Here is a 10231-nt window from a genome sequence, read left to right as displayed (position 1 = left end):
TGAATCCGCCCCACTGTCTCCGAGGTAAAAAGATACTGAAACAGACTCATGAGTCTCAAATCGGTCCCTGGAGTATCCTAGTCCACGCTATAAAACTACCGTATGTAAATCGTCACAGTTAAATAAGTTGCTCAGGAGAGAACAGGATGGAGATTGGAAGCGACTCGGTGCTCATGCTGATATTCAGGCAGGACTGCCCTGCCAGATCGAAGGTCACTGAAACAGTGGGGAGGAGATCATATGGCTGCCGTATGGATTATATTTGACAGATGGGGAATTCGTCTCCGTTACTTGCACATTCTGCAGAAAAACGGAAATAAAAAATGAAATGTGAGAAACCAAACCCTTTCCATTCAGCCGCAGGAACAGGGTGGACTAGGAGAGCAGGCCTTACTTTCAAGGTATTGCTATGAAGATTCATTACCTGACATCCTGTGTTTTTCATCTCGTCAGGGTAGTCTGCTGAGAATTTATTGCTGAACAATTAATGAATTTTTAAACTGTGATGGAGTAATGTGAATAAGTGAGATCCCTGTGTGTTACCCAGCCAGGATTAGGTTAAAATGCATGAACAAAAACTGTTGCTTCACGTAGAGGGTAGATCTTGATGTGGACCTACACAAGCAACCACTACCGGTGGAAACACCTGCCCAGCCTGTCCAGCGGGAACCCGGCTTTGCTCCAAACTGTCCCCAGCTGAGGGGTGAGACAGTGTTCGGAGGGGAATCCCTTCTCTTGATGGACACTTCTGGTCTTCCAAGCCACTCCTCCGTCCCTCTGCTGCTCTGCCGGGGCTGTCATTAGTCTCAGCTCAGCACGGCTAATGAGCTAGGGCTCTCTGCCCTACTACCCACGCATTAGATAAATCATGCAGGCACCATGACGTAAGCCTCGTGAGCATACCCCTCCGCAGCCGGCTGGATCTCTGAGCGTTGCCCCAGTGCTATGTCCCTGCAATCAGGCCTGTCCTGCCCAAGCCCAGCGACAGCACCTCAGCATGCTCAGCCCGCTTGAATAGCTCACCAGGGGCATCTGCTGCATGCAGGGCTTAGTTTCAGCCCTGTGGATTAACTGCAGTAGGTGGAAATGTTCTTTTGTGACAGCTGCAACAGCCAAATAAGATGGGTTTTGGCGAGCATTAATTTCTGACTTTTAATTTCATTAAAAGCTTAAGCTTTTTCTCTGGAACTAGTTAGTGTTTCTATTAACATAGAAAAGAAATTAAAGCAGCATTTAATGATGGGAGTAATCCTAGGAAAACTTCCCTCCAGCTGTAGATGCTCATTTGTCCAGCCAAAGGGTTTTATTTGTTTGCTTTTTAACCTTCAGATGAGAAAAAAGAAAAAACATTCCCTGCTCCAAAACAGATAATCATGCATGAAAATCAGACATTTTGAATATCATGAGCAAGGACTGATGTGTCCAGGTGCCCGAGTCCAAAGAAAGGAGTCACATTAATGTCAATGTGCTTTGGATCATTAGCTCTTAAGCCTCTAACGATGTTTCCTAATGACCCTACCGTTCTTCCTCCTCCATCAGACTCTCCCTAACCCGCAGGAGCCGTGCTAACTTTTCAGGGTTTTGCTGTAAGAGAGCCTTTGAAAAAACATACAATTATCCCAGTAACATATAAGAGAGGTTACCCTTTGGGAGCCTGGAATGTAATTTATGAGGAGTTGTATCCACAATATTCATTATGTGAAGGCTCAAGTTCTTATTCATTTTTTATTTCATTCATTTATTCTGCTACAGGGACAAGAATAAAAAAGAACACCTGTCCCAAGATTAAAACAACTTGCCATTAATTTAAAACTGCAATATAGATGCTGGTTACAAAATCAGCACCTTCCTCCTTCTCATGCACTTCCGTATAGTAACCCGCAGAGAGCATTTTCCGTTGGCCAGGTTCAAGGCTGGGGCAGACCAGCATCACCATGCCTTCAGCCTTCGCTGGGTGGGATCTGGTGCCCATGCGCTTTCCTACACACCAACAGGAAGCTCCCTTCTCTGCAAAGGCCACAGAGGTAACTCTGACTTTGTTTCAAGTCTGTTGACACATCCTTTACTACCCTCCTCGATGTCCAGAAATGAATGCACTGGATGACTCCAGCAGCTGTTCTCCATCCACAGGGAGTACAAAGACTTTTGCAGTGTCAGTACAAAATAGATTTAAAACACCCACTCTGTATTGATATGCTTTGTGAGCACCGTATATATGTTTATATTTCTCCTCAAAAATGAGGGTGATCAGGGCCCCACCCTGGGCAATTGGAGTTAACCCTGCCGACATCCTCCTGGCCAGGATACAGCCCCAGGGCTTCTTGGTCAGATGCTCTTCCCACTTACACCAGGGCAATGTGAACTAACTCTCGGGAAAATTGCTTTTGATTTACAACAGCAACAAGGAGCCTAACTTGGCTGTTTCTGCAAAAACACACGGGAAACTTATAGGACCGTATGCAGCGTATCGGAAATGGGTGTTTTCCGTCTAAATCATGTGCTAGGGAGTTCTCAGGCTATTTAGAGGGTTCATAACTTAGCTTACTGCTTTCTGATATATCATAAAATATGGTCCTATTAATAGTACGGAGGTTGCCAGATCTTTCACATGTGGGCATATTTACTGAAAATAGTCTCTGGCCTCATCTCTGCCCATCTGGTCTCTTCATACATTTTTGTCATGCAAAGAGCACCAGAAGCATCACAATTATTCTAGGAGGTAGGTCTGTCTTGCTGCCTTCTGACGCTGCTGCTGCTCATACACAGACAGTCAGGGAACGAGACTTTCTCAGCCTCTCCTGGAGAAAGCATTGCAGCATGACAGCTCCAACTGAGACCACGGGAATCCTCCTGATCCTTGTCTGACCACTGGTATCTAGAAAAAGGCACAAGAAAAATCTTCCCTGGGCCACACCTAGAGGAAAATGCTGGTAAGTGAATCAGCAAAAATCTTTTTGCTGGCTGGCTGGCTGCAAATGCAGCCTCGCCTGCGCAGTCTAAGCTTTTTCCGTCAGGACAGTCACCTTGGGAAGGCTTCGCTGCAGCCACCTTCGGTCATCTGAAGGGAGGCGCTTGGCGTAAGCTCCCTGTGAGAGAGGCATCCACAATAGGTGGGATGACTTGCCCTCTAGAGGTGCTTTGCTCTCTCTCTCTCCCCGATCAACATGCAGGAAGCCTGGTCAGCTAGCTTGGACTGGGAGGGTTTAAACAGCCACAATGCAGTGAGGTGACTTCTCCATAAGTCTCCAGAAACTCACTTTGGAAAATGGATGGGAACTGACCCTTTTATAGTCGTCTGTCCTCACAATCTGAGATCTTGGTTGGGCACTGCAGGAATCACTGTGAGAGTGATATTATTATTACTAGCAAACTGACTATGGCTCTAAATATGCGCACACCAAGAAAAAAATCAAAACAGCAAGATGTCTTTGTGGTAGCACAACTTCAAAGCTGAGGTTGTAATCACATAGAAGCTAAGGAATGCAAATGTGTGGTAATGAGAGTATTGTAACTCCTCCATCCAAATGTTAATAGTATTTTCTCACCATATATTACATTAGCATTAATGGCTTAGGTCCAAATTCTGCACTGTTTTCTGCAATTATGACTCATTTTTCAGCAAAGGGGACCATCCACGGTAATCAGCATGGCAGAAGCAGGATTTTTAAAGGCTTATGTGAACATACGATGAATGTGTGACTCTCCCTGTAATAGCTTTTGAATCCTCTGGCCAAAGCCAACCAAATGTAAAACTGTGCTAGAGGTTGCTTAGGTAATTCAGTTCCTACAAGGTCTGTGAAAATAGGCAGCTGCAGAGAGGAGACACTTGCTGCTGGAGAGGATGCCGTGCTGCTGAATGAGCTCAGAGAGTACTAGACATCAGAGAATTCACACCGGAAAGAGCACCCTTCTGAACCAAGAGAGAAATATCAATCACCTCTCAGGGCCCAAATCCGTGTGTTTTACTAGTATCAGTGCCAAAGCCCACACAACTTCTTGTTAATTGAATAGTGTCTAAGAAAGAGAGAGAACACATCGTAGCATGTATTTGAACACGCCATATACTGCACCTCTCCTAAAAGAGAGGTAAAATAAGCATGCAGGTTGCTTTGGATACACAACCCGGCTGCTGCCCTTCCAGACAGAGACACCATCACAGTGACACAGAGCATTGGGGTGACTGGGCTCCAGCCTACTTGCCTGCCCGGGGGTTTAGCTGAATATTAATCACCACACACTGGACTGCGTGAATGACAGTGCCCAGGTAAAGTACATTTGCATGGAAAGCAGTGGGCTGGACAGCCACAGGGCCTCACCTTCAGGCAGGTTAAGTTTGATTCCTCTCTCTTTTCCCCACCTGCTCTGGGTTTTGGTGATCCTCAAGTATGGGTAAAGTATATGCAAATAGTAAACTCATAAGCCAATATGATCTTAGCTACCTGAAAACAAAACAAAAAATGCCATGGGTTTCCACTTTGAAAGCTGCTTGAGTGGACTTCTTGCTTTTTCTAAGGTACAAAAAGGAATACAGAATGAAAGCAGGAATGATTGTGCATCATAGCCACAGTAATTACTCAGATGCTATAAGCCAGAGGATATTGTCTTTATCTTATTAGTAGTAGTCCTGGTTTATAAACTTTATTCCTATCTAGATAAAACAAAGTCTGTCTCCACCCCTCTCCTCCTATTCCCACACAATGCTCATGAGTGGTTTTGCTGGGATTTTGGTTAATGCTTGTTCCTAATTAGAGTTTACTTTGCAGGTCTGCTGCGCCTTGCATCCCTGAGGCACTAGGGGCAAGCGCCCACAATGTTCAGAAGATCCCGGCATGGTGGGGATGTTTTAGTACTTCCATTTCAGAAGTGGCTGAACTCAAGCAGAGCGAGATGAAGTGGTATGTCTTGTCCCTGAACCAGTGGGTGGCAGAACCAAGGCTGGACCACAGTAGTCGCCCTGCTTGGAGCCTCAGGTGAGACCAGCCTCCTCCTTTATCGCTCTCAGCCCAACCCTCAGCAGAGCATCCTGAGCCCAGTGAACACACTGTGTGCCTATTTTTAAAGGCTAGATCCATTTTGCTTTTGACACGGTTGATTTTCAGTGACGTTGAAATTCAGGCTGAACTTCACCTGCTCTTCTTCCTAATCGTCAGCTTCCCTTTGCTGGCATTTTTGGGTGTGGATGAGAGAGGATGGCAGGTTGCTGGGTTAATCTGAATCTAATCCATAGCACAGCAAGATGCTGAGGAGAAAGCCTGTTTTGCTCCCTGCTGTGAACGGCTATCCTGCCTGCCGGAGAGGGGAAAACCAGGCGGCTGATGCACTTCCACCCCTTTACCATTACAGAGCAGTGACAGCAAGGTTGCAGGTCTGAATGGGACAGAGCTTTTGTGCCCTAAATAACGGCAAGCCTGTACAGTCTTTTGTGGGCAGACAGGACTGTATTCCTCTTGAGCTTTTAGCCAGCTCTTCCCTGAGAAGCACTGTATATGCTACTCCTTTTTTAAAACATTTGGAGGAGAGGAAAAAGGTAGGTAATCCTGCTCGTAGGATTTGCTTTCAGTTTTCTGATCTCCCGCTTGTCATTCTTTCTGCCTTGAGTCACCCCTGTTAGAGTGGCCCAGTTTACCCTTCCTTGGCCCCTGCTTTATTAGTGGCGACTAGAACAACTGTGTGAAGGCAATACCTATATTCCAGAGGATGTTCTCCTTGTGTAAGTCTTCTCTTGTACTTTGACATCTTTGACTGTTTTCATCCTTTAACAAGGAGATAGAACCTAAATTTCAAAGACACTTTGTGCCTGCACTGAGAAATAACATCAGATGAAGTACGGGTGCTATGTTTTACACAGTCAGGCCCGCAGGTAAATAGCATAGGAGTGGCATGAGGTTCACTCCCAGCCACATTTCCCAGGCTTCGGCTTCATTTTTAGCCTGCTCGTTGAAGGAAAAGAGATTTCTACAACCATGTGTTTGTTCATTCTTGCTTCCTGTAACTTTTGAACTCATTAGCAGATTTCCACTGAATTTAAGAGATGTACCAAATATAATAAGACCTCAAGCTTTTTAGGCCAGGCAACTGAAGAGAGACCTTACTAACTCCGCAGTGAGAGAGAGGCTATTGTGTGACTCAATCTGTCACAGACATTAGCAAATCCACCAGGATTTACTCACTCTTAGGACCCAAGCTGACAGCAAACTAAACCTTCTCAGTTCAGTTACTCACAAAACAAACTTGTGCCCTAGGTTCACGAGGCCCCACTCCCATGAACTTTCAGACATGCGAAGAACTTTATTTTCACGAGTAAGCCTACCTTCGGGCAAGGGCTGAGAAGCACCCAGACCTCCTGATTCAGCTTTGGAGGAGCTGGCTTGGAGGACTTCTTTATTTCTGGAGGGCCGAGCCTGGCGAGTTACAGCTGATTGAGTTCTCAAGCTCCTGCAGAAAGAGAAAGACGATACATTTCTGCCAGCTCCTGGAGGGGGAGGGAATAGAAGCACCTCAGTGCTGGATCAACCTTAAAAAAAAAAAAAAAGCTGGATTTACTAATTCACCGAAGGTGGCCAGGGAAACATAGAAATAATTAAAAAAAAATCCCTTAGGTCAATAACCAGTTCGTCTTTGGAGAGACACAAGGGTTCAGTGGGTGTAAGTTTAATTAAGCCAGCCAAAAACTGAATGGAAAATTAGAAACCATTTCCAACAATGCTTTACAAAACCTGCCTGTCGAAACAGACACATTAATTGAATAGGAGCTGAGCTGTGCTTTGATACATGAGCCCAGGCCCAGGGTGCCTCTCTCACTGTGGAAAGCAGCATTGTGAGGTTGCATTCAGAAGCAGCGATCTCTCACTGTTATCCTTTCCTAGTTGGCAAACATCAGCTCCCTCCCTCCTTTTTTTTTTTCTCCCTTCAATTAAATGTTTAATTAAAGTAGCATGACTCCCTTTCATTTGGAAAAGTAATTGAGGACACTAGTGTGTAAAAAATGTGCTGAGAAGAGAGCTGGAGTACACAGCACAGAACGCCAACAAGGCCTACAAAAATGTAGCTCTTAATTTGCTTTGGTGCCACATGCAATCACTGCGATGGTGAGGTGATACAGCTGCAGGAACATCTGGAAGGAGCTGATAAACGTTGTTTTGGTTGGGTCTGAAGCATGGGTCCAGCGCAGCTTGCTTTTTCTAAACCTGAATTGTCAGCTCAGCACAGCTGGGAGAGGAAAGTTACTTTCGCAGAGATACCTTTTTTCTGACTTTTCCTACTGTGATTGAGGAGAGCTTGTCGAGTTTCCCGATAAGCAGATTTGTTGTAGGCTGGTGCCTAATATTAATTTTCTACATTATCTTGTAGAACAGTCTTTGCCATGTCACACGACATCTCATCACCCAGATGACCTCATCATACAGGACCAGTGAATGCCTCTGCTCTGACTGTACGACTCTTTCCCCGCTACCTTCATGAGGCCTTAGCAGAAACTTTTGGTTATGCAGATTGGCTATGCACCCTGTTCCCAGCTCTGGGCCTGGAAGCACCCCAGTTAACTTTCAAGGCAGTTTTGTTTTCTCAAGCAGTCTTAAATTAAAGCAGAAGTATTCCTACTTTTCTGTAAATTGATGGAATTTCCCAGAGTTTGAGCTTTTAATGCCTTCTGAATCTTGTATGCCAACATCACTACATTTCTCTTCATACATTTTTAATAGCAAATCTTTGAGTTTGGTCTCTGACCAAATTTTTTTCCTTACCATCTTTAATTTTTGACCAATATCTCTGACAGAATGTTGCCTATGCACACCAAAAGATTTCTGCCCTCTGAAGAACTGCTGCAATGGGGAGTTACTCTTCATCAGCCATGCTTAGGGCTTTTACCTGTTATTGCCAGCCTAAATGAAGGTTTGTGCAGTATGCTGGCTTGATTGATTGAGGCCAAGACCAAGCCAGCTTGATTCATTATTGGAACTGTATGTGTGCAAGTCTGATTGACAGGGGAATGAACCCACGTCCCCATTCAAGCCTAGGGCCTATCTAGTAGAGCAGACATGAAGAGGCCACAACCCTTGTGTACCTTGGCCTGGAGTCCATCCTTCTGACACTGGAACTGGGCTGCCCACACGCACCGAGGCTGCACTGCTCACATCTGAAGAAGGCAGTGCTGAATGCAGAGTGGGTGTTGCTATCACAGTGGCTAGGTTTGCTCCCTATACTGCTTTAGCTACTTACTTGAGAGATGGGCTGGGTTTAAGCTGATAGTTTCTAGCGGTTACTGTTCAAAGTACAGCTGGTTAGAAATTTTCTGGCATGCCTATCTGGCATAGAAAAAGCTAATACCCTGGCATTGAAACACTCTGGAAATCTGTCCCAGAAACCCGGCAGATTTGGGATGGCATCCTCCCTGCCAAGCAAATTTTGAAAGCTTGCCTACCTTGCTCCCCGGCAGCCCACCTGGCAGGCTAGTGGGGAGCTGGCAGGCTGGGAATCAAGGTTGCCAAGCCCCCAGGCTCCTGGTTCCTTGGCAGTGGGATTTCCCTGGGCTTCCCAGCTGCTGGAGTTCCTGGCCAGTCAGCAAGCCTGGGGAACGCTGAGGAGATAGCAAGTGGATCAAAATACTACTGTGTGAAATCTTGGAGGATCACAGCACCCTGGGAGAGACAGAGTGTCCTTTCTTTTTACATTCTTCCTTCTCTTTTGGAATCAAATTAGCTTGAGGTTTGTTTGCTTGGCAGGGTTTTTGTTCATTTATTTGTTTGTTTAATTCAGAATTTCCCAGGGCACAGGAAGAGCAGTTTCTAGTCATCCCTCAGGTGATAACCCTTTGTGAGAGGAGAACAAACATCTCATAGGGTTTCTGTTCTCCTGTGCTACTTCTCCCTTGCAAGTCAAGTGGAAGAGAAGATAGGAGTCAAAGACATGAGATGGCAGTGGATGGAACACGTATTTTTGCTATGTCCTTCCCATGCAGTGCTGTGTAGAAACACCCCAGCCAACCTCATGCAGGTGTTCCACAGCCACACAGTTCTGCACGCACTGGGAAGAGGTGTAAATGACTCTACATCGAGATGCAGGCTTTCCCAGCCCAGCCTCTCCGAGGGCTGGAAGTGATGTGGGTGTCCTTGTGCTACCCCCAGGCAGCCCCAGCCCCAGGGGGACACTTCCGGGAGAAATGCCATGCTCGTCCGGCCATCACACTCTGACCAGGATAAGGAACTTCATGCAGACAGTGCTCCAAATAGCTCCAAATTTGTGGTTACTCTCCAGGTTATTTATTATGGATCAGTTAGTGGATTTTGAGGATTTAGGTACTCCAAACATTTGAGGATTTAGGCAACTCCAAAGCATTCCCCCTTCAGATCTGAACATGGTCCAGGTTCAGTTTGTAGGGTCTGAAGTATCTGACGGTGAGTATGTCTTGGCTGCTTTTCCTCACAGGATGGAAACGGAGACTGAAGCAGGCAATGAAAGGCCAGCTTGCAGAGGAGACGGAGCGGCCTGGGACAGTGTCAAGGCCCCTCAGTGTTGCCAGCAGGATCTCCCCTTCAGTAAACCATGAGGGGTCACTGGGTGGTGTTTCTTTCTTGGCACAGCTGCAGATATGGTCCATTGCTTCTGTTATGCTCTGCTAACATTGTTTTCCTAGTGACTTTAGTGTTGATCTAACATAACCGTTACATCTTATTCCCGTTCTAAGATGAAGTGTAATATAAGGGAGGCCTGTTTTTCATTAGCATTGAATTTGCTGCACAGGAACTTTCTTTAACACAGTTCATAATGGGACGAGGAGGTGGGAGGCAGGTTTAGTTATTACCTTTGTTTCCTCTGCTGTAGGCTTCTCTGCAGAGCTCTGCCTTCTCTCCCAGGGGCCAGGAACTAATTCCTCCATACCCCTGCACTCCTGAGCCTCTCTTTAGAAGAGACTTCCAATCATGACAAATTATCTGTGCTGATTTTGTGACATGAACTGTTACCCATTAGGGAATGAACTGACACCAATAAATTCATTTCACTTACAACCTCACACTGTGCATGAATTGAAGTTCTAGAGGTGAAAGACATAAATTTACCAGGTGGGCAGACACACAGCTTCCCCCTAAGACTGTGCACTTCACCTTTGCTACGTGCACTGCTTCTGCTAGGCCAGCCCAACATTAATTTTGCATAGAGTAGATTTCTCCTGTACTGCACGCGGTCCGTATGATTTATACTTGCCTCAAGTAGCTGGGTGAACAGCCCCACTGCA

General features: G+C 45.8%; 1 long non-coding RNA gene across 1 annotated transcript; it reads left to right on the top strand.

The window, feature by feature from the left end:
* The first annotated feature begins 2784 nt into the window (after window positions 1-2784).
* LOC104151457 (uncharacterized) lies at window positions 2785-10002 on the top strand. The gene is made up of 3 exons (XR_695780.2): window positions 2785-2930; window positions 4764-4970; window positions 9424-10002. It is a non-coding gene; the product is annotated as an uncharacterized lncRNA (long non-coding RNA).
* The last annotated feature ends 229 nt before the right edge of the window (window positions 10003-10231 follow it).

This window comes from Struthio camelus, chromosome 1 (assembly GCF_040807025.1).
Source record: "Struthio camelus isolate bStrCam1 chromosome 1, bStrCam1.hap1, whole genome shotgun sequence".
In the NCBI taxonomy this organism is placed as follows: domain Eukaryota; kingdom Metazoa; phylum Chordata; class Aves; order Struthioniformes; family Struthionidae; genus Struthio; species Struthio camelus.
Note: the sequence above shows the minus strand (reverse complement) of the source record. Positions and strands in the feature narration are given on the sequence as shown.